General features: G+C 35.7%; 1 long non-coding RNA gene across 1 annotated transcript; it reads left to right on the top strand.

The window, feature by feature from the left end:
* On the top strand, positions 1-26123 carry LOC129030358 (uncharacterized). The gene is made up of 3 exons (XR_008500629.1): positions 1-202; positions 19630-19728; positions 25471-26123. It is a non-coding gene; the product is annotated as an uncharacterized LOC129030358 (long non-coding RNA).

The raw sequence follows: 26123 nt of genomic DNA, 5'->3' as shown, positions 1-26123 counted from the left end.
ACTCCCATGCAGCCTGCAGTCCTAAAGAGGCCAGACTCATTCCCACCATGTCCCCACAACAGCACCAACTCTATTTCCAGGCAGCTGATGGCCAGGGCTGAGAACCTGCTCCAGACCACCAGCTTCCCCATTAAGAAAGCAAGCAGACTCAGTTTTTTGGCATCACAGGGAGCCTGCAGCAGTGATCCATTTCCTTCAAAGGGTGGGTGCATTTTCTCAGCTTTCCTGGTGTGTTCCTGTGGTAATTCTTGAAGCAGAAGTTCACAATGTGAGTTTCCACATGCTGCTCTGTCCATTCGAATAGGAGCTGCAAACTAGTCCTGCATCTTATCCAAGAGTTTCTTAAATTGTGTTAAACATACAACTTTGTTTGTTAGTTCTCTGTTGGAGTCTAGAGCTTTTATCAACTTTTCAAATGGGCTAGATTCAGTGACGTCTTGATAACCAGTGGCTTTCTAGAAAACAACAATAACAACAAAATGCTTGATTGGCTGTTGTTTTTTGATATCCATGGTATAAATAGTCCTGTGTTAACTGATTTCAAGCTACCAAGTGTTTATAAAGCCTTCATAAAATTTCTGAATATTTAATAATTGGCTCTTGTGAGGTAGTCAGTTCTGGCTACAACCCAATATCAGGTAAGAATAGGGAAAAAAGGCACTATGGAATTGCCCGTGATTATCAGCATATAATTTAGATCTTGTAAATCAATTGCCCTTTAAACTCTTCCTATTAATGTATTCAAATATTTTAAGCTCAATTTATCCCAAACTAAATTTATAATCTTTCTCCTCATATTACTGACAGTTCTATTTTATAAAACCTTACATAATACCCTCAACAACTTTTGACTGCTTAATATTAAGTGCCCAGTTTACTGTAGTGGGTTGGATAGTGTCTCCACTCCCAAAATTCATATCCATTTAGAAACTCAAAATAGGACCTTATTAGAAAATGGCATCTTTGCAAATGTGCTTTGTTAAGGATTTTGAGATGAAATCATCTTGGATTTAGGGTAAGCCCCAAATTCCTTGACTGGTGACTGTATTAGAGAGGAAGAGGACACAGAGACACATGATGGGGAAAGGCTTGTGAAATGGAAGCAGAAACTGGAGTTATGCTGCCATAAGCCAAGGAACACCTGGAGCCACCAGAAGCTGCAAAAGACCAGGGGAGGTTCCTCCCTAGAGTCTTTGGAGGAACCGTGGTCCTGATGCACCTTGATTTTGTGTTTGTGGCCCCCAGAACTGTGAGAGAATACACTTCTATTGTTTTAGGCTACCCAGTTTGTCAGTTTGTGATAAGTTGCCATGGCAGCCCCAGGAAACCCAAACTCTTACCACAGCATGCAAATGTCTTCATGGCCTAACCACTGTTTATTGCCACAGGCTCATTTTATGATCCATATCCTATTTTCCAGAACCTCTAAACTACTTATGGATCCCTAAATATATCATGCATGTTTTACTTCCAGTCGTTTGTTCCCTTTGCCCATTCTCTCTGGAAGATGTCAACAGCCCTTCTTTGTGTGGCCATTTCCTCCTTCAGTAGTACTTTAATGTTACCTTCTCTGGAAAGTCCTTGTGGACCCTTTAAAGATATATGAGGTTACAATGGATTCTTAGAGTATCTTGTGTCTATCTCATCACAACACAATATTATAATTGCCTGTTACTCTTATTGTCCTCTAGACCGATTGGCTCTGTAGAACAAAGACTGTGCCTTTAACATCATTCTAGTTTCTGTGCCTATCACAATGAAAGTCATCTAGAGATGACTCTATAAATATTTGTTAAATGAATTGATGACACAGAAAGATGATGCACACACACACACACACACACCACCCCCTACCCCGCCAGGGAAGAAACTTACTTTGAAAAGTAACAGTGTGTCGATACCTTCAAGTGAAGGCAAGCTTTAAATGTATAAACACATCATAGTATGTCCAGATGAATATGATCATATATATAAGAGCAAAAAAAAACCTATTTTATGTGATTAGCAATAGAGGAAATGGGTGGGAAAGCTGAAGATGCAAATTTCAGGTAATTTCAACAGGTATCAAATAGTATATGCAGGAACGATATTTGCTCAGTGGTTTTCAGTGTCACCATGGTATCAATGGATAGCCATTGGAATTATTCAAAAGCTATTGTAAGAATATATTCTATAATTATAAAAATCATTCCAAAATCTAATGAACTTACTTGTGAAGTAATGTACATTCTCCCACAGGGGAAGAAAGTTTGGGATGAATAACTTTAAAGATATTTATATAAGTGCTGTACAGCAAGAGATTGGATTAGAAGAAAAACCAGTAATTTTACTCTAATTTTCATCAAGGGACACAAGCAAATACGTTATTGATTCCTATACTCAGCAATACCGAAGAACACTTTTTCCTGAAGCATTACTGCTCTATACACTTTGAAATTCTTTTACCACTGGTGATAACACAGTAATAAGAGTTAGGGCAATTTAGTTGAATGGTTCAGTATATTGTACGGTCATGAAGTATGGATATGCTAACGTGAAACAATCCCAAAATATGAAATCAACTTAGTTATAATCATCTTTCATTATTGAATTGTTTTGTTAATTATTGGATTACCTCATATTCTCACTTACATACTGAATTTGTGCTTTGATTTACTTGTTTATCCTGTTATAATAGATAATAATATTCAGAAATAATAAAATCTGGCATTAGTCTCTTTTTATTTTCTAACAGGCATGTTTCTCTGCTATCAGCTTTCTTAAAATTGTTATCTTTTCATCCTCAAAAATCACTGATTGCCCCAGGAGTCTGTTAATAGTATAAAGAATAAAATATCTTCTTATAATTTATGTCCTTGGATATAAATATAAATTGAAAATAACCTTTCAATGCATGAGAGAAGCCTCTTGGAACATTTGTTTTCAAGTAGCTGATCAGTAAAAATAGTATTTGGAATTAAAATCTGAGTCAATAAAACAGCATTTTCTGCTAAGTACACACACACACACACACATGCGCGCGTGCATGCACACACATATACACACAATTTCTCAGCAGGCTATAGCCAAGGGGGCAACAGAGTTCAACTGCAGTGAGGCTAATAGGGGCATCAGATACTGAAATAGAATTAAATTGAGAGTCAGGAATTAAACTTGACAGAAAGATTAATAATTCAGCTGGAAACATAGAAAGTAACACAAATGGTTTCAGCCTTTGCTTGGTGATTGTGTCATCTGAAAAGTAAATAAATAAAATAATGTGAAATGAAATCAGTCACACTGTGGACCTTGATACTTTTGGAAGTAGAATACTGACTGCCTGCCAGAGTCCCTGAAACTAATCCTGTGCCCCGTGGAAGGCTGCTTTCACCAGTTTTTCCTTATGCTGATCTATTGATTGGTCATAGCTGGCAAGCATTAGAGGGAGAAAGAAACTTACTGGCATCATATAATAATGCATATATTACATATTATATATATACAGTATATTAAATATATTTATATACACATATTTAAATAGATGCATTATAATTTTACATATTTATGAAGTATGGAATGATATATCCATACCTATAGACAAGTGTAATGATTAATTTAGGGTTACTAGCATATCTATCAACTCAAACATTTATTATTTTTTGTGTTAGGAACATTCAAAATTATCTCTTCTAGCTGTTTGAAAATAGACAATAAATTATTGTTAACTATAAATTATTGTTAACTATAAATTATTGTTAACTATAGTGCTGTAGAAAACTAGAACTTATTCCTCCTATCTAGCTGTAATTTTGTATTTATTTGCTATCCTCTCCTTACTTTCTCTCCCTTCTCTTCTTCACAGCCTCTGGTAGTCAGTATTCTACTCTCTACTTTTCCAAGCAAAACTCTTTTAGCACCCATGTATGAGTGAGAAAATGTGGCATTTGTCTTTCTGTGCCTGCCTTATTTTACTTAACTATATTCCCCGGGCTTATTCATGTTGCTATGAGTGACTGGATTTTATTACTTGTTATGACTGAATAGTATTCCATTATATATAATCCAATATATAATATATATTAATATACATATAATATACATTTCTATATTATATATAAATATATTCTATTATATGTAATATATAATATATGGGAATATATATATAATATTATATATATATATCCCATTTTCTTTATCCATGTGTCCATTGATTGGCACTATATCTTGGCTATTGTGAATAGTGCTGCAATAAACATGGGATTCCATATTTTTTGTTGATATACTGATTTTTTTCCCTTTGAATAAATATCCAGTAGTGAGACTGCTGAATCATAGGGTAGTTCTATTTTTAGTTTTTTGAGGAATCATCATACTGTTTCCATTAAGATTATGCTAATTTATATTCTCATCAGCAACATATAAAAGCTTCTTTTTCTCAGCGTGCTTGTTAACATTTGTTATTTTCTGTATTTTTTAAAATAGCCATTCTAACTGAGGTGAGATGATATCATATTATGGTTTTGCTTTGCATTTGCATTTCCCCAATGAATAATGATGTTTAACATTTTTTCATATACCTGTAGGCCATTTGCATTGCTTGTTTTTGAGAAATAAATATTCAGCTAATTTGCTCACTTTTAATCAGATTTTTGATGTGTTTGAATTCCTTGTATATTCTAGATATTAATCCCTTGACAGATGAATACTTTGCAAATAATTTCTCCCATTCTGTACACTGTCTCTTCACTCTGTTGACTGTTTCTTTTGCTGTACAAAATATGTTAAAACCAAAAACAAACACTACCCATCTTATTTGTATGATTCTATTACTCCTGGTCAAAATGGTAGTCAGGAAGGAGAGGCAGAGCAAGATGGCGGAATAGAAAGTTCAACCAACTGTGCACCCCCCATGCAAGGACACCAAGTTACCAACCATCTACACAGAAAAAATACCTGCATAAGAACAAAAAATCAGGTGAGCGTTCGTAGTACCTGGTTTTAAATTCATATGGTAAGAAAGGCACTGAAGAGATAGAAAAAACAGTCCTGAATCATCGATGCCACTCCTGTCCCAGCCTTGGCAGTGGTGGACTGGTGCCGAGAGCTTCTTGTGGCACTGGGAGAGGGAAAACACCGCAATTGTGAGGCATTAAACTCAGTGCTGTTCTGTTAGAACAAAAGGGAAAACCAGACCAAACTCAGCTGAGCCTGCCCACAGAGGGAGCATTTAAACCAGCTCTAGCACTGGGATCTCAAATCCCAGTGGTCCAAACTTGAGTGCCCACAAACCTCACCAGCGAGAGCCAATGTGTTCTCAGTCTCTAAGTAAACTTGACAGGCAGTCTAGGCCATAAGAACTGGAACCCTTAGGCAAGACCAGAGTCAGTGAACTTCGGGGCACATGACATACTGATACACTGGCTGGGGCAGCAAGGAGTGCTGGCATCACCCATGTCCTAACCTCAGGCTGCACAGCTCATGGCTCCAAAAGAGACCCCTTCCTTCTACTTTAAGGGAGGAGAGGGAAGAGTGAGGAGGACTTTTTCTTGCATCTTGGATACCAGCTCAGCCACGGCAGGATAGGGAACTGGTCAGAGTCATCAGGTGCTAGCTCCCAGATGACATTTCTAGACATACCTTGGGCCAGAATGAAACCCACCAGCTTGAAGAAAAGGAAACAGCCCTGCCAGCGTCTATCACCTGCTAACTGATGAGCCCTTGGGCCCTGAAAAACAAACAGCGATTCCCAGGTACTTCATCAAAGGCCTTGGTGAGCCTCTGAGACTTGGCTGGCTTGAGGTGAGACTCAGCACATTATCAGCTATGGTGGTTACAGGGCAAAACTCTTCCTGCTTGAGAAAAGAAGAGGGAAGAGTAAAGGAGATTTTGTCTTGCACCTGAGGTGCCAACATTGCTGCAGGAGGGTAGAGCACCACCCGGATTCTTGAGGTCACTGATTCTAGAACTTCACTCTTGGACAGCATTTCTAGACCTGCCCTGGACCAGACGGGAGCCCACTGAGCTGAAGGGTGAGCCCCAGGCCAGGCAACGTTCACCAAAAGCTGGCTTAAGAGAACTTGAGCCTTAAGGGAACATCAGTGGTAGTCTGGCAGGATTTCTTTTGGCCAGGAGTGGTCATAGCTACCAGGTGAGGTACTGCTGCCTTTGGAAAGGAGAGAAAAGAGTAGAAGGACTATGTCTTGTGCTTTGAGTGCCAGCTCAGCCACAATACAATAGAACAGCAAGTAGATTTCTAAGGTTTTGACTCTAATTCCTGACTCCCAGATGGCACTTCTGGATCCACTCAGGGCCTAAGGGGAACTTGCCATCCTGAAGGGAAGGACATAGGCCTGGCTGGCTTTGCCACCTGCTAATTGTAGAGCCATGGGGCCTTGAGTGAACATAGGCAGTAGCCAGGAAGTGGTTACAGCAGGCCTTGGGCAAGAAAGCATTGTCCTGGCTTCAGGACTGACCCAATGCAGTAATAGTGGTGGTGGTCACAAGGGTGCTTTTGTCACTCCACCACCAGACTTAAGTGGCTCAGAACAAAGAGAGAGACTCTGTATGTTTGGGAGAATGTAAGGGAAGAGAACAAGAGTCTCTGACTGGTAATACAGAGAATTATCTGGGAACTTGTCCAAGACCATCAAGGCGGTACCTCTATGTGTCTGCAAGAACCACAGTGTTACTGGGCTTGAGGTATTGCCTAGAGCAGAAACAACTTAGATCATAGCTCCCAAGTCCTTTCAAGTATCTGGAAAGCCTTCCCAAGAGGGACATCTACAAATAGGCCAAACAGTGAAGACTACCATAAATACATAACTCTTCAATGCCCAGAAACTGAAGAACAACTACTAGCATCATCAACATCTAGGAAAACATGGCCTTACCAAATGAACTGAATAAGGCATCAGGAAACAATCCTTGAGAAACAGAGATATGTGACCATTCAGACAGAGAATTCAAAATAGCTGTGTTGAGGAAACCCAAAGAAATTTAGGATAACAAAAATAGAGAAGGAATTCATAATTCTATCAGAAAAATTTAACAAAAAGATTAAAATAAGTAAAAAGAATCAAGCAGAAATTCTGGAGCTGAAAAATAATGTAATTGGCATACTGAAGAATGCATCAGAGATCTTTAACAACAGAATGGATCAAGCAGAAGAAAGAATTAATGAGTTTGAAGACAGGCTATTTGGAAATACACAGCGAGAGGAGATTAAAAAAAGAGTAAAAACCAATTCAGCATGCCTACAGGATCTAGCCAATAGCCTCAAAATGGCAAATCTAAGGGTTATTGGCCTTAAAAAGGAGGTAGAGAAATAAATAGGGGTAGAAAGTTTATTCAAAGTGATAATAACAGAGACCTTTCCAAATCTAGAGAAAGATATCAATATCCAAGGACAAGAAATTTATAGAACTCCAAGCATATTTAACATAAAGAAGACTACCTCAAGGCATTTAATAATCAAACTCCCAAAGGTCAAAGATAGAGAATCATTTCTTTATCTCTGGATAAAGAAGAGCAAGATAAGCAGCAAGATAAAAAGAAATGAATAGTGTAGAATGGAGCTCCACTGTGTTTGGCAGCAGACTTTTCAATGGAAACCTTACAGACCAGGAGAGACTGACATGACATATTTAAAGTGATGAAGGAAAAAGATATTTTACCCTAGAATAGCATATCCAGTAAAAATATCTTTCAAACATGAAGGAGAAATAAAGAATTTTCCAGATATACAAAACCTGAGATATTTCATCAATACCAGACCTGTCCTTTAAGAAATACTAAAGGGAGTACTTCGATCAGAAAGAAATAGTCATTAATGCACAATAAATAATCACCTGAAGGTACAAAACTTACTGGCAATAGTGAGCATGCAAAAAACACAAAATATTATAACATTGTAACTGTGGTGGGTAAACTATTCTTATCCTAATTAAAAAGACTAAATTATGACCCAATCAAAAATAGTAACTACAACAACGTTTCAAGACATAGTCAGTATAATAAGATATAAATAGAAACAACAAAAAGTTAAAAAGCTGGCAGGGGGAAGTTAGGACGAGTTTTTACTAGTGTTTATTTATTTATTTTTTGCTTATTTGTTTATGCAAATAGTGTTAAGTTGTTATCAAGTTAAACTAATGGGTTATGATAGCATTTGCAAACCTCGTGGTAACCTCAATCCAAACAACATACAATAGATACACAAAATATAAAAAGCAAGAAACTAAATCATATCACCAGAGAAAATCATCTTTACTAGAGGAAGACAGGAATAAAAGGAAGAACGAAGAGAATACCACAAAATAACCAGAAAACAAATAACAAAATGCTGGGAATATGTCCTTACTTATCAATAATAATATTGAATGTTAGTGGACTAAATTCTGCAATCCAAAGACATAGACTGGCTGAATGGACGGAAAAACAAGACCCATTGATCTCCTGCCTACAAGTAACACACTTCACTTATAAAGACACACATAGACCGAAAATAAAGAAATGGGAAAAGATATTCCATGCCAATGGAAATGAAAGAGTATCAGGAATCACTATACTTACATTAAAAAAAAAGAAATTTCAAGGCAAAAACTATAAAAAGACACAAGGAAGGTCACTATATTATGATAAAGAGGTCAATTCAGCAAGAGGATATAACAATTTTAAATGTATATGCACCCAACACTGGAGCACACAAATATGAAAAGGAAATATTATTAGAGCTACAGAAAGAGATAGGTCCCAGTACAAAATAGCTGGAAGTTTCAACATCCCACTTTCAGCTTTGGACAGATCTTCCAGACAGAAAATCAATAAAGAAACATCACGCTTAATCTGCACTATAGACCAAATGGATCTAATATGTACTTAGAGAACATTTCATTCAAGAGATGTAGAATACACATTTTTTTCTTCAGCACATGGATCATTTTCAAGAACAGAATATATTGTAGGTCACAAAACAAGTCTTAAAACATTAAAAAAAACTGAAATATCAGACAAGATTGGACGTTTTCAGGATGGTATGGTCATAGACAAAAAGACTGAAATTATATCAACCATCTTCTCTAATCACATTGGAATAAAACTAGAAATTAATAACCAGAGGAATTTTGGAAACTGTACATGTACATATAAATTAAACAATATGTCTCTGAATGATCAGTAGGTCAGTGAAATAATTAAGAAGGAAACTGAAAAATATCTTGAAACAAATGATAATTGAAACACTTCATACCAAAACCTATGAGACACAGCAAAAGCAGTACTAAGAGGGAAGTTTACATCTGTAAGTGCCTACATCAAAAAGATGAAAAACTTCAAATAAGCAATGTAATGATGCATCTTACAATACTAGAAAAGCAAGAGCAAACCAAACCCAAAAATATTAGAAGAAAATAAATAATAATGATCAGACCAGAAATAAATGAAATCAAAATGAAAAAATTACAAAAGATCAATGAAATAAAAATTGGTTTTTTCTTTTTAAAGTTAAACAAAAGTGACAAATCTTTAGCTGGACTAAGAAAAAAGGATAAAAAGATCCAAATAAAATCAGAAATGACAAAGGAGACATTAAAACCAATTGTAGAAATTCAAAGCATCATTAGTGAGTACTATGAGCAACTCTATACCAATAAACTGGAAAATCTAGAAGAAATGGACAATTTTTTTTTTTTTTGAGGCAGAGTCTCACTCTGTCACCCAGGCTGGAGTGCAGTAGCACTATCTCGGCTCACTGCAAGCTCTGCCTCCCAGGTTCACGTCATTCTCCTGCCTCAGCCTCCTGAGTAGCTAGGCCTACAGGAGCCCGCCACCACGCCCGGCTAATTTTTTTTGTATTTTTAGTAGAGACAGGGTTTCACCGTGTTAGCCAGGATGGTCTCTATCTCCTGACCTCATGATCCGCTTGCCTTGGCCTCCCAAAGTGCTGGGATTACAGGCGTGAGCCACCGCGCCTGGCCAAAATGGACACATTTTTAGATACATACAATCTATCAAGATTGAACCAGATAGAAATCTAAAACCTGAAGGGTTCATAACAGATAATTAGACTGAAGCCATAATTTAAAAAAAATTGTCTTTTTATAGGAGAGCCCAGGACCTGACAACTTCACTACTAATTTCTATCAAACATTTAAAGAACTAATACCTATTCTACTCAAACTATTCTGAAAAATAGAGGAAGAGGGAATGCTTCCAAACTCATTTTACAAAGCCAGTATTACATTGATACCAAAACCAGACAAAGACCCATTAAAAAAAGAAACTAAAGGCCGCTATATCTGATGAATATTGATGTGAAAATCCTTAACAAAATACTAGTAAACTGAATTCAACAATACATTAGAAAGATCATTCATCATGACCAAGTGGCATTTATCTATAGGATGCAAGGATGGTTCAACATATGCAAGTAAATCAATGGGAACATCATATCAATATAATGAAAGATAAAAACAATATGATCATTTCAATTGATACTGAAAAAGCTTATGATAAAATTCAACATCTCTTCATGATAAAAACTCTCAAAAAACTGGATACAGAAGGAATACACCTCAACATAATAAAAGCCATATATGACAGACCTGCAGCTAGTATCATACTGAATGGAGAAAATCTGAAAGCCTCTCCTCTAAGATCTGGAACACAACATGGATACCAACTGTCACCACTATTATTCAATGTAGTGCTGGAAATTTTAGTCTGAGTGATCAGACAAGAGAAAGATAAAAAAGGCATCCAAAATGGAATGGAAGAAGTCAAATTATTTTTGTTTGCTCTTGTTATGAATTTATATTTGGAAAAACCTAAAGACTCTACAGGAAAGCTATTAGAATTGATAAATTAAGTACAGTTGCATGATAAAAATCATCGGTAGATATATAAATTAGTAGTATTTCTATATGCCAACAGTGAATATTGTGAAAAAGAAATCAAAATGAGTAATCCCATTTACAGTAGCCACACATGAAATTAAATACCTAAGAACTAACCAAAGAAGCAAAAGATCTCTGTAATAAAAACTATAAAACATTGATGAAATAATTTGAAGAGGACACAAATATTGGAAGAATACTCCATGTTTATGCACTGGAAAAATCAATATTGTTAAAATGTTCTTACTACCCAAAGCAATCTACAGATTCAGTGCAATCCCTATCAAAATAGCAATAATATTCTTCCTGAGGAAAAAAAATTCTAAAGTTTACATGAAATAACAAAAGACCAAGAATAGCCAGAGCTATCCTAAGCAAAAAGAACAAAACTGGAGGAATCACATTACCTGACTTCAAATTATACTACAGAGCAAGACTAACCCAAACAGCATGGTACCTGTATAAAAACAGACACAAAGACCAATGGACATAATACAGAACCCAGATGCAAATTCACACACCTACAGTGAACTCATTTTTGACAAAGGTGCCAAGAACATACACTGGAGGAAAGATTGTTTCTTCAATAAATGGTGCTGGGAAAACTAGATGTGTATATGCAGAAGAATGAAACTAGACCCTTATCTCTCACCATATACAAATATCAAATCAAAATTAATTAATTACTTAAATCTAATACCCGAAACTATGAAACTACTACAAGAAAACATTAGGGAAAATTATCAGGACATCAGTCTTGGGTCTTGGCAAAAGTTTCTTGAGCAATACCCCACAAACACAGGCAACTAAAGAAAAAATGGACAAATGGGATCACATCAAGTTGAAAAGCTTCTGCACAGCAAAGGAAACAATCAACAAAGTGGAGAGACTACCCACAGAATGGGAGAAAACATTTGCAAACTACCAATCTCACAAAGGATTAATAATCAGAATGTGTAAGTAGCTCAAACAACTCTATAGGAAAATACTGAATAATTTAAAAAATGGACAAAATATTTGAGTAGACATTTCTCAAAAGAAGACATACAAATGACAATCAGGCATATTAAAAAGGTGGTTAACATAATTGATCATCAGATAAATGTGAATCAAAATTACAATGAGATAAAATCTCACCCCAGTTAAAATGGCTTACATCCAAAAGACAGACAATAACAAATGCTGGTGAGGATGTGGAGAAAAGTAGACACCTGTACACTTTTGGTGGGAATGTAAATTAGTATAACCACTATGGAGAACATTTGGAGGTTCCTCCAAAAACTAAAAGTTGAGCTACTACATAATCCAGGAATCCCACTCTTGGGTATATACCCAAAAGAAAGGAAATCAGTATATTGAAGAGATATCTACACTCCTATGTTTGTTGCAGTGCTGTTCACAATAGCCAAGATTTGGAGGCAACCTAAGTGTCCATCAACAGATGAATAAAGAAAATGTGGTACATATACACAATGGAATACAATATAGCCATTAAAAAGAATAAGATCCAGTCATTTGCAACAACATGGATGGAAGTGGTGATCATTATGTTAAGTGAAATAAGACTGGCACAGATAGACAAACATCACATGTTCTCACTTATTTATGGGATCTAAAAATCAAAACAATTGAACACATGGACACAGAGAGTTAAATGACAGCTACTTATTTGTGAGATCTAAAAATCCAAAGAATTGAACACATGGACACAGAAAGTTAAAGGACAGCTACCAGAATCCGCAAAGAATGGGCTGTTGAGGGGGAAGGTGTGAATGGTTAATGGGTTAAAAGAAATAGAAAGAATGAATAAGACCTAGTATTTGATAGCACAACAGGGTGACTATAGTCAATGATAACTGTACATTTTAAAATATTAGGTTGGTGCAAACGTTATTATCGTTTTGCCATTTTAAAGTAATTGCAAAAACCACGATTTCTTTTGCACCTACCTAATAAGTTGAAGGGTGTAATTGGATTGTTTGCAATTCAATGGATAAATGCTTGAGGGGATGGACACCCCGTTCTTCATGATGTGCTATGTCACATTGCATGCTTATATCAAAACATATAAGGTACCCGATAAGTATATACACCTACTATGTACCCACAAAAATTGAAAAATAAATTTAAAAAATTTTTAAAAAAAGAAAAAAAAAATGTGGTGTTTAGGTTTCTCTGCCTAGGATTACACCAGATTTCATTTTCTTCCTATGATATCAATAGGAAAATTAGTTGCAAACCAGTACAGACTGAATGAGCTGACAGAATGTAATATACAAGTTTAAAATATATAAACAAATCCATAAAAGCTACTATATAAAATGTGTAGCCACAAGTTGAATAATGCACATTAAGTTTATCAGGGTGTTAGAAAAGAAATGAGTAGTCTATGCAGGCAAGCCAGAATACTTCAGAATTCTCTCCTCAACTCCCACCAATTACACCCCATCATTTCATAGTTACTGTTTCCACAGTACATTATACATTGACCCACCTTGGAAGGTGTATTACTTTTCTAGGGCTCCCATAACAAAGTACCATAGACTGGATGGCTTAAGAAACAAATTTATTTTCTCACATTTCTGAAGGCTAGAAGTCCAAGATTATTGTATTGGCAGCTTGATTTCTTCTGAGGCTGCTCCTTGGCTTATAGATGGCCATCTTCTTCCTATGTCTTCTCATGGTCTTTCCTTTATAATTGTATGTGTCCAAATTTCCTCTTCTTATAAGACACCAATCATATTGGATTAGAGACCACCCTAATGATTTTATCGTAATTTAAGTACCACTTTAAAGACCTATTTGCAATTGCAGACATGTTCTTAAGTGCCAAGGTTTAGCACTTCCATATACGAATTGAAGGGACACAATTCAGTCCATAACAGAGGGTTTTCGATTTGTTCAGGTAGAAAACTATCTTTTAACATCTTAATAGGAGTCCAGTTTCCCTGTCCCTCACACTCTTCATTATTGAACAGCTAAGTGTGTTGGAGTGATGTGAGGGTGTTTTGCACATGAGGTAATGATAGGAAGATGAATTATTCTTCCTGGCATGAGCATCATTAACTCTTCATGGGCACTCTATGGGCATACAATTACAATTCTCTTACAAAGCTGAGGTGTTTATTTTATTTTTGTCCATAGACATTCACATACCTCATATGGACCCTTCTAGTGTACAATATTAGCCAAAGAGTTTTAACTCCAAAAGCAACAGATGGGTCAACACTAGAAATTCTGAAGTACAAAATGAGGAGGTGTCAAAGACATCATAATGTATACACAGCTATGGCAAAGATGTATCTCAGTATTTTCCTCTTTTCACTATACACCTGAAAGAATGAGTTTCTGTGATCCACATAGACTTGAGTCAGTTTATTTTCTTGAGACCAAGTTAAAGCATTACTTTACTTTTTCATATAGTCTCTCAACTTTGGGAGGATATTAAAGTCTGTAAGTTATTACTAATCCCTTTATATTTTATAGGTTAATACAGGACTGTCAAAAAGCTGTGGTTGTTTTTATAGAGAGGGTGGCTGTAGAACTTAAAAATTAAGTTGTATCTAGTTATTTTCCAGTGGCAAAATACAATGTAACAGCCTAAGCAAAATTATTAGGTACACATAGAAGCAGTGAAGGTAAGCAGAATTCTTGAGTACCTATTATGACCAGGAACATAACTAGGTATTTGCATATAGTATCTTAATCTTCACAATAACGTTATAGGTAAATGTTATAATCATTTACAGATGGAGAAAGATCTGACAGAAGTAACTAAACAATATGCTCCAAGTCACTATATAGTAAGGACCAGAAATTGAACAACTCTACTCTTCTCAAAATCTGTGCTCCTTTCATTACACATTAAGACTGCTTTTGCTAGTAAAACCGTCATCCAGTTCAGTATACTGTGGCTCCTGAAACAACTGGTTCCATGGGACTGGTGTAACTGTACATTAATTTCTTCTTGTCTTCTTCCTTTTTCCAGGTGTTGTATTATTGTTAGGGGATTCTGGTAACCATCATGGGGGTAATGCCAACATGTCTTATTTTTTATTTCATATCAAACACTTTATCAAGAAAATAACACATTTAAACTCAAATGTAATTCAGCATAGCCACCAGACATGACTTTTACTTATGCTCAATTTTTTTTTTTTTTAAAACTGGGTTTCCTCCTTGTCACCCAGGCTGGAGTGCAATGGTGCGATCTCGGCTCACTGTAACCGTTGCCTCCTGTGTTCAAGCAATTCTCCTGCCTCAGCCTCCCATGTAGCTGGGGTTATAAGCATGTGCCCCCACTCCTGGCTAATTTTTTGTATTTTTAGTAGAAATGGGGTTTCACCGTGTTGGCCAGACTAGTCTCAAACTTCTGACTTCAAGTGATCCGCCAGCCTGCTCAAGTTCTTCTGCCATTCATTATTCAGGTATCTGGCACACACACACATGCATACACATATACACACACAGAGACACATGCACACTATCTCTTCACATAAGACAAACTTTCAAATCAATTTAATTCTAGCACTGAAAATAGTCAGTAATAATTAGTTTCATATAGGTCTGTGGGTGTTTAAAAACTTTCCTAAATACTCTCTGGCTCCACCTAGCAGAGCAATCCCTAAGTGTCAGGCTACAGTTTTCTATTCAGGAAATGACTTAAAACCAAAGCCAAGAGTAAAACTACCTGCTCTGGATTAAAAGTCATTCATTTGTTTTAGTATTGGATACATTTACCCATATTCTTAGATTCTGAAGTATTTTCTCCAATTTCTAAGTTGGCGTTCCATTTCCTTCATAATTTCCCAGTTTATATGTGTCTAGCTTGAACTTTGGGCCAGATCTGTATATTTGGAGTCACTACTGACTGTTTCTCTTAACTCGTTAACTTATTTATTTATAAATATTTATTAATCAATTGAAACGTGTTTGGGTGTTTTTTAGTTGCTGGGGTAGAGTACTCTAAAAGACAAAGTTGCTGTTTTTATGTAGCTTATACTTAATTAGGATGTACAGATAAAAATAATGGTATGGATGTATAAATCTATGTAGAAATTCAAACTTTAAAGATAAATTAAAGAGTAAAAGGAGATAAAGATATATGGGGCCTAATAATTTGTTAGGGTGGCAGGGAATGTACTCCTAGGGAGCTGATATTTGAACAAAGACGTGAATGGAGTGAGGAAGAAAACTTCTAGATTGTTTGGAGGGAGAGTTTCTAGTCAAAAAGGCAACAAGTGCACATGCCCTAAGGTGGTAGCTTATTGGGGTCCTTGAAGAACAGCAAAGAAGATGATGTGATTGGAACATTAAGACCAAAGGAAAACATGGTAGGAATGTGAATACACAAAGTTGTAGCGGTATCCAGAGGCTAGAATATGTAGCCTTTGTGAGTTATGGAAAAACACTTAGATTTTGCTTTCTGTGCTATGAGAAGCCACTAGAAGTGTTTGATTTACTTGGAATCATCCGATCTGATCATGTCTTAAAAGATTACTCTGGCTGCTGCTACTCTGACTGCAGTAAGTAGTGTGGACTAAGAGGTCAAAGCAGCAACAGGAAAAGCAATGAAGAGGTCATATCTGTATGTATACCAAAGCATCATGTTGTAAACCTCAAATATACACAATAAATTTTATTTTATTTTTAGTAAGAGGCTGGCATAGCAATCTGGGTGAAACATAGTGGTGACTTAAAATGTAACAGGAACACTGCTGGTGGTGATAAGAGGTCAAATTCTGGATATAATTTACACACACATATTTAGTGTCAACAGAACTTACTAATGGAAAATCAAGAAAAGTCTCCAGGTTTAGTATTTGAATTATAACATTGACAGAGATGATGGTGTTAGCAAAAACAACATCTTTGGGAGGGTAATGAAGAGCTCATGTTATATTTCAGATATGTACTAGGAATCCTAGTGGATATGACAATTAAGTAGTAATATATGAAAGTGTGAAATACAGGAGAAAATTTATGGCTAAACTTGTCATAAATAGGGAAATAGTACGTTCACAGTTATGACCTTAGATGAGACCAAGAAGAGAGGAAATGTAGATCCAGAAAGAACAAAGTTTGAGAATTGAGCCCTAGAACTATCCAATTTTTATAGATTAGACTAAGACAGAGTTTTCTACAAGGAAAACTGGGAAGGAGTGGCCAAGGCAGTAAGTGGAAAATCAGGAAAGTGAAATAACTTAGAAGTCAAGTGAAAAAAGTGATTCGAGTTAAAGGACATGCTAAATGATGCCAAATGTTACTGAGAATGTAAGATGATAATCTAGAATGTGGAAATGTGGAGGCATTTGGTATTATTTGCAATAGCAATTCCAAAGGATGAACAGAGACACAATGCTGGCTGGAGGGAGTTCAAGCAATAATAGGAGGAGAATAAAGATAACAAATATAGACACTTTCTTTGAAGGAAACAGAGAAATGAAATTGTGCATGAAGAAAAATATAATATATGGGGGTGTGTGCACACATGTGCTTATAAACAATCTTTCTCATTGTTTATACACACAATAATTATACACAATGAGAAAGACACAGTAGATACTGAATTAAATTATAGATTCTGAAGAAAGAGGTAATTTTATTATCCACATCCTTACTAGGATCCAGTATACAAAGGAGGGATTTCTTAGGATCAAACAGACGTTATTTGTCATAACTAGGGAGCAGATACAGTAGGTAGATTCAAATACAGTAATCTAGGAAGTAGACATGGTCATGGAAATATGTTTCAATTTTCTTCACTTTGCTTTTTTGCCCCCTGGTAAAATGAAAATCAAGGTCATAAACTGAAATGTGAACTAGTTGCCTGGGAGAGGAGGAGAATGGATTGACAAGAGGAATCTAATAGGTGTGTTGGGCAGCACAGAGTCCCCACTTGTCATTGAAAACATTGATTTGTAAGTTAAGTCACCAGGTTTTCTCTAGTTACATGAGACTGTTGGGTTCACTTATGGAGTAGGCAAAGAATAAACATGTTCTGCCTTGACAGCAGAATATGTTGGAGGGGCAAAGGACCAAGACAGTGGAGTATGAATGAAAATGCATTAGTATAGAGATGAATCATGGAAACAGAGTGGATATAGATGAAATTGAGGTGGTAAAGAGAATGATGGGTAGTGAAATGTTGGTAGGGTCAAGGAATCTCAAGTACTGATACAACTGGGGATTGTGATGCTAGACTGCTAAGTTAGAAAGACAGGTCATACTGTAAAAGTGGACGCATGAAGTGAGTATTATGAGGTACAATAGTAATTGGGAAAAATAGTGTTCAGTAAATAATCCTGAGAATGAGCAATTGAGAAGGGATGGAAGATAAAAGCATCAGTAGTGGGGAGAAAAAGGATGAGAAACACAGTGAGATGGATGAATTATTTTAAAACACCAGCAATAGTGGCCAACATCAGAGTGGAGAGAGAGCAGTAAGCCAAGTGAAAAAAAATCTTCCATGAAAGAGTATATGCCCAGGAAAAAGGAAGTGCCTTCAAAGGAACATAGATGAAGTATCTGATGACAGATAATTTAATTTTTTATTATTTTTTGTTTTAGGGATGAGGCAATGAGAAATGAGAAAAAAAAGTTCTCCTCTACAGATCCACTATAGTTGTGTTGCTGAGGAAACACAAGCAGCACCATGAGAGGAATATTGGGGATGTAGTACTATCTTCAGCCAACACCAACATTATATTCAGAGAAAAATAAAATGAAGGGGAACTTCAGAGAGGCAGTGGGTATAAGAGGTTTTGCTGATAATAAACAGTGTGCTCTGGACAGCACAGTGTAAAGAATAAGATCATGAGTCCAGCAATGGTTAGTACACTCTAATGGATATGGAAACCTTTATGATATGGGATAGCTAAAAACAAAACAAAACAAAACAAACAAACAAACAAAAATCAGGCTTCTAGTGGTGACTTAGTAATCAAGGAATCAGTCAGTATTAATAGTCTCTAAAAGAAATATAGACAATCAGTTATTACATTAGTTATATTTCTTGGGACTGCTGGGTGGTTCAGAGACTTTAGGAAGGTCAGAGTTCTGTGGGTCTCCCTTGAAATCCTGCTGAGAGCAGGACTGAGACAGGTAGAGATGCAATCTAATCAGAAATACTTGTCCTTGGAACAGTTCCTTCCCCCTCCCATTCTGCTACCATAACCCGATGAGAAAATGCGTCTCCCTTTCTTTTTTATTTTTGTGAATATAGTGCCTATGTCAGAAATGATTAAAGTATATGGCTTATGCTTTAAACAGAACAATAGATTATAAGCTCTAGAGGTTTCTATTAGATAATCCAATCATAGATTTACTGCAATTTAACACCTGCCAAATGCTTGCCTAAGACATATGATATTTGAGAGGAAGAATATCTGGATAGAGAGACTGTGTATCCATGAGGGTCTCTCTTAAGTCACTATCCTTATAATTTAGATCACTAGAATGCAACAGAGCCTAACACATAATTATCTCAGCTTCTCACTGAGCTATGATTTAGTAATATACCATCTCCTTTATAAAGATTCAATAGTAGATGCATGCATTTGAAAATTTCTGTCTTTTAGGAAACCATAGATTATCCATTGTGTTAATTGCTGTCTGTTAAGCAGAGACTTTTGCTATGAATTCATTTTTAGCTTTATTTCAAGAAAATAATTGAACTCTATAAGGGAATTTTTGCTAGATGTCTGGCATTTTGCCAGAGGAAAATTATTTAGCGACTCACATTTCCCTTTTTTTCTAGATCTTAGGAGGCCTAGAAAGCTTAGGATCCTATGCAAAACCCTACTCTAACTCATTTCAAGTGTCTGGAAATGTAGTACATGCCGTGGACTGACTTCAGGTATTCTCTTCTGAACCTTAACTATACTATTAAACTTTATGACAGAATTCAGACTATCTCAAGTTCTTTAAGAAGCAGGCTAAGAACAAATACTTAGAATATATAAAATATATCTATTCCATCAATTTTACTCTATGTTAAGAAAAACCCATATTGCTTTTTATATGTTATATAAACATAGATTTTCTATGTTCCCAGATAAATCTGAAAAAAACCGTATGCATTTATGAGAATGCATAGATCTTAGAGTATGAGGAAAGGGGATAAAATAATGTTAATAATACTCTTAATAGCAGATTCAATTAGTCTATTTTTTTGTGTGTACTTTTAAATACCTTGGGAATAAGAATTCATGTCTGTTTGCCTTCAAAGTTTATACTCTTAACCTTTCACCTGTTACCTCCTAACTTCATTAAAGATACTCCAGTTTTTCCTGCATTCATATTTTTACTAACTCTGCTTCCAGCCAAAGTTCTTGCAAAGACCCTGGTGCAGAGGCAGAGCAAACCCTCATTACATTGCTGACCTTGTGATTAGAGACCAACTGAAATGGCCCAGGAAGTTTTGCAATTCTCAAGTGTCTTACAAAGCTCAGTAAACATCAATAACAGAAATTCTGCTGAGGACTAATACAGTATAATTTTTCCCAAGTGGATATGCTGTCTTCGTTTATTTTACTTTAAAAAGTAATATTAGAGGGAAGGTTTAGATCACAAAGCATCAGCACCTAAGACAAAAGCCAAGAGGAAAACAGATGGGGATAGGCATCTTTGTAACATTTGAATTGTCTAAAATAATTTTTGAAAAATATCTAACAAAACCTTCTTCATTTGATCAGTCAATTGAAAAGCTGTGTGGCTCAGTGGGGATTTCATGGGGTTTGAGCTGTTACACCTGGGTTTTCCATTTTGATGTGAGTCTTGATCAGTTGTAACAACTTGGATCAGTCAGTCAGTCAGTCAGTCAGTTATTCTAAACGTGGGATACTCACGAGTAGCATAATGATGATAAAATAATATCTAACTCATAAACTGTCCCGAAGATCAAAGGATATTGTACTCATGAAGACACTATACTGAGAGGTTTGTGGTAACTTTTTTTTGTATTTTAATACACAATGTAAATAAAAGTAATGGTTTCTACTTTAATGAATGTTTCCATCATGATTCTATAGATTAAAAACATTTATAATGGTGTATTCTTTCAGAAAATACCTTTCTCATATCCCTGGAGCTTAATTTTAGTAGAAAAATGTGGTACAGTTTATCTCAGAAAAGAGATTCTTTTACATGTACTACATCTTTTTTAATTCTTAAGGAACAAGTGGATTCAGAAATGTATATGGGGCTCCTTTCACTAGTTTTAATTCTTTCTTTTCTGGTTCATGTCCTGAATGCTTTTGAAAAGTAAAAGGTCATTGTGGAACTCAGGATCCTCTAAGAGTGTGCAGCTCATTTAATAAGAAACTCTGAGAAGTTAAATTTATCGTGAGCTAGCTTTCCCTGTTCTGTCCTGGGATACATCCTGAATTTACCCTGCAACTCTTTCTTCCTTCTCATTTCTCTCACCCACGCGAAAACCCTTTATTTTTTTCCGTCCTAAAGGTAGGCATTGAACAATTTGAACAATGGCTTTCTAAGTAAAATCTTTGAAAATGTGGTTTCAAAGATTACTTCAATGCTCTGAACTAACAGAGCATTGCAGAAAGCTAGTTTTCTGCAATGCTCTGTTAGTGCTAGTCTTCTAGTATTTACATGTAAATTTACTTGAGTCTGAAATGAGTATTCATTATATAGTAAATTCTAGCAAGGCAGGAGTTTTTGTTTGTTTCTTTTTAATTTGTATGTTTGCTTATTTTTTTCCTTTTTGGTGTGTTTATTCACTGATTAACCCCTGACACCCAAAACAGAGAGGTTAACACCTAGAAAATATTGCTGAAGAAATAAGTGAATGCATTTCAATTTCAGAAATAAACCTCATGACAAGCATTTCTCAGTACTTTCAGCTAAACAATTATGAACTCATACTGGATTTCATCTCAGAATGAGAAAACACATAGTAATTTTCTAGGAAAGTAGGTAACAAGGCAAATGCAAAAGCCTATAAGAAGTACTGGCTTTTGATTTGACATTAATGGAGATTAGTTAAAAATAAAAGCAGCTGCTCTGCAATAATAAACAAAAAATTAAACACCCCTCTTTCCCTTGCCATTCTGTCACTCTAGTCTTATCTTTTTATTAAACCTGAACTTTAAAATAAATGTGTCTGGCTTCCAAGTTTATTAAATGGAATATCAATGGAGATTCTAGATTCAGCCATTGGTATGCTATAGAATGCCTTTTAAAAATAAATGGCCACATCAAAAGCTCAGATTTTATTGAAAATTCATTTATAGTTCTTCTAATAGAAAAAGAAAGTTGTGAAAATTGAAGCGGCTTAATTTTAGACTCCTTTATAGTATTTTAAAGTGCTCACACAGCTTTTATTTAAAGAATTATTAACTTTTATTAAACATGGAAATTTTGCCAAGAAATGCAAAGTTCATTATGGTTTATATAATGCAAGCCAACTTGAAACTTCTGAATTTATGCTTGCTAATTTTTTATACACTATTTTTGTGCTTTGCTTAAAAGCCGTCTGTATTAGTCCATTTTCACACTGCTATGATGACATACCTGAAACTGGGTAATTTATAAAGAAAAGAGTTTTAATTTACTCTCAGTTCCATATGGCTGAGGAGGCCTCAGGAAACTTACAATCATGGTGGAAGGTGAAACAGGCGTGTCTTACATGGCGACAGGCAAGAGAAGTGCAGAGCGAAGAGGGGGAAATCGCCTTATAAAACCTTCGGATCTTGTGAGAATTCACTCACTATTATGAAAACAGCATGGGGGAAGCGACCCTATGATCTAATCGTCTCCTACAAGGTCCCTCCCCCCAACATGTGGGAATTACAATTCAGACTATAAGTCAAGATGAGATTTGGGTGGGGACACAGAGCCAGACCATATAACCAAATGCACTGAAGATTATCTCAATCATATAACCTTTGAGTTAGCAGTGATCAGTGGTTGCTATTTCATCTATTATTTTATCACTAGCCAATGCCATAAACTTGTTAATAATAAAAAATTAAAGGTAATAATTTTGTTTATAGGCATGTGTGAACCACATACAGACACTTAATTTTTGATTATGCTATGGTATATTTAAAGAACATTGGGTATCTGGAGTATGATTTTTAGTTCTGGTTCTATTACTTTGTGTGACTTTGGCTAGTTTAGCATTTTATAACACCATTATTAGTTATAAAAAAGAATAGTGATATTTAACCTTGATTAACCCTATGGATAGGTAGAAGGATAGAATATATGTTGAAATATTTTAGATAATTTAAATTATGTCAATGCAAAGCATTAAATATTAATCCTTTGGACATAAGATTTTCAAAACAGAAGAGATAATAGTTTTACTATTATATTGGTCTTTGTTGCTGTGGTAGTCATTGTTTTATCAATTTGATCTGTTATAAACAATCTGTATCTGCGTATTTGTGAATATGTTCAGGAGTGAGTGACAGTGCCATATTTAGGTTTTCAAATTTTTATTGTACCATTTATATCCACTGGGTAGAAACAAATGTTGAAAAAAGGCAAAAATAGAGAAAAAATCAAAGGTTAATTGTAGAAATATAGATGATATTAAATCCTACAATTGATAACATCATAGGAGGTGGTATTGGTCATTTAAAAATAAAATATATAATTACAATGTAATATCATAGAAGAAAGACAAGAGGTTGGTTTTATCTTTTGGCATAAGTTCATAAGACTTGCTTGTAAACATAAGCATGTATTATTACCTAGGCTTTGAATTTCAAAATGTGGTGTAAACTACTCATGGTAATATAGATCTGGTTAGACAAATGTTCATGTAAAAAATGATCTGCAAGCATTATTGTAAAAAAAATAACTTGGACTACTTGAATAGAATGGTTTACAGTGCTCATTCAAAGTTGATACTTCTACATTGCAGTATTAGGGGTTTTTTTTCTTTTTTTTAACTTTTAAGTTCAGGGGTACAAATGTAGGTTTGTTACATAGGTAAACTTGTGTCATGGAGGTTTGTTGTGCAGATTATTTCATTATCCAGGTATTAAGCCCATGACCCACCAGTTATCCTTCCTGATTCTCTCCCTCATCCCACCCTCCATCCTCCGAAAAGTTCCAGTGTGTATTGTTCCCCTCTGTGTGTCCATGTGTTCTCATCATTTGGCTCCCACTTATAAGTGAGAACATATGATATTTGGCTTTCTGTTCCTGTGTTAGTTTGATAAGGATAACAGCCTCTAAAAAGAGGCAATTTACAATTTAGTGTGTATCCGGGATGGTAAGAAGTCCGTAAGCCATACACACAAGGAATACGTTAAATACTAGGCCTGATACAATGCCCCGCCAAAATGCCATCATAGCACTAGGGCACTTTATCATTCTCTGTAACCACATTAAGCTGTCAACCCTATAATATATCATGTTGCTTATTCACTGTAGAATCCCTAGTACCTACTGTATATTAATTCTACAGTATTAATTTTTCTTCTGGAGAAAAAAATATAAAATCTAAAAGTGTTGTAAGATTGGTGCATTCAAGGTAGGAGTGGGTAAAACAAAAAGAATGAACATTAATATGGAATGCTCAAAAAATAGAATTGATCAAATGGATGGTTCAATGAGATTGATTTTAGCTCAATTTAAAGGAAGATATAACCAGAAGAAAAGTCTAAATATTGAGCAGGATATTTCCAAAAGTAAAACCAATCCATCAACAACAATATTTAACCAGAGACTCAATAAACATAGATCAAGATTATTCTGGTAAGGAAATTTCTGTCCTGGGATTGAAGTTTGAATTAAGTAGCATCTAAAGGTCTTTATAGCCTAAATCTCTATTGTTAGGTGATTCAGCTCACAAAACAAGAGCCAATAGAAGCATCATCCAAAACCAAAGATCACAGATCTTTCCCCACCAAAGATGAATCACAGTATGGACTGGCCCAGGGCTACCAAAGATGGTCACTTCCAGATTGGTTGGTTTCCTTACTCCATAGAAGACAGGGACCTGACATCAACACATTTTGGCTTATCTCGTGCTCACCAGCTTCACATTCTGCTTGTAAAGAATGGCACAATTGCCTTTCCAGGACCTTTTCTTGTTCTGTACTTGTATTATATCTCATTGTCCTTTATGAGATCATTAAAATGAATAAACACAGTAATTACATTGCCAGCAAGTAGGGTTAATCTTACTACATGTATCTTAAATGTCCTAACTGTTTTGAAAACCAGGTGGTCTGTGTTTCAAATGCTGAACAACAAAGGTAATGGCTTTTACACCTAGTCAAGGCAATGGTTTTCTTATATGGGATTTTAGATTTGCCACAGGGGAAAAATTGTAATCACTTCATTCACAATGATTATAGCTTAATGTACATCATTTATTGTGAGGCAGCTGAAATGGTGGTGTAGTTCAGAACTGTGCATTATCTCTGAGGGCCAGAGCAGGATTGCCATTTTTGGCAAGGAATGGCTAGCTATCCATTTCCTGCCCTTTATTGGAATAATACAGAGATTCATTTGCTTGCTAGGATTTTTTTTTTTTTTTGGCTATGGAATCTAGAAAATGTATTCTGTGTTATTGCAGTGATGCTTATTTTTGAGTCCATGCTTTTGTTTCTCTCTTCAGTACTTTCTCTCACCTTTACTTCATTCACAACCTAGAAGGAACTACAGGGAAACGATGCAGTACTCCCATCTGAATTCAGCATTGAAAGGTCTTTTGTTCCCTATCTGAGAATGAGATGGAAATCATTCAAAAGGAAATTATGTGAAAACAGCTGCCTTATATCAATTTGTGGCCATGTGGATTCTGGTTCTTGGTTCTCCGGAAGCCTCTCCACCTCTACTATGCAAAGGCCTGCATAGCCATGAAGAACCCCGTGAACACACTCCAAGACTGATTTCTACTTGCATTAAGAAGGTCTGTGTTTCCCCTCTTGAAAGGTAGCTGGATTCAATAACTCGCTAAATTATAACACCTACATAAGGAGCAAACTTTCCAGCCTATGGGTGAGAGTTGAGGGTACTGACTGATATTGCTATAGGTTAGTGTAGTGATTGGGAGTGCAGTTTCTAATCAGACTGGTTGGGTTTGAATCTCTGCTCCAGCTCTTATTAGCTATGTGACTTCAGGCAATTTAATAAACTCCCTCTGAAATAGAATTATAAATAGTACCAGTATCAAGGGATTGTTATGAGAATTAAATGTGATAATGTCTCTGGAGCACTTAGAACAGTTCCTATTTCATCATCAGTGTTTAATAAATTCCAACACACTAT

The sequence above is a fragment of the Pongo pygmaeus genome, chromosome 12 (genome assembly GCF_028885625.2).
Source record: "Pongo pygmaeus isolate AG05252 chromosome 12, NHGRI_mPonPyg2-v2.0_pri, whole genome shotgun sequence".
Classification (NCBI taxonomy): Eukaryota; Metazoa; Chordata; class Mammalia; order Primates; family Hominidae; genus Pongo; species Pongo pygmaeus.
The sequence above is the reverse complement of the archived record's forward strand: the minus strand, read 5'-3'. Positions and strand labels throughout refer to the sequence as shown.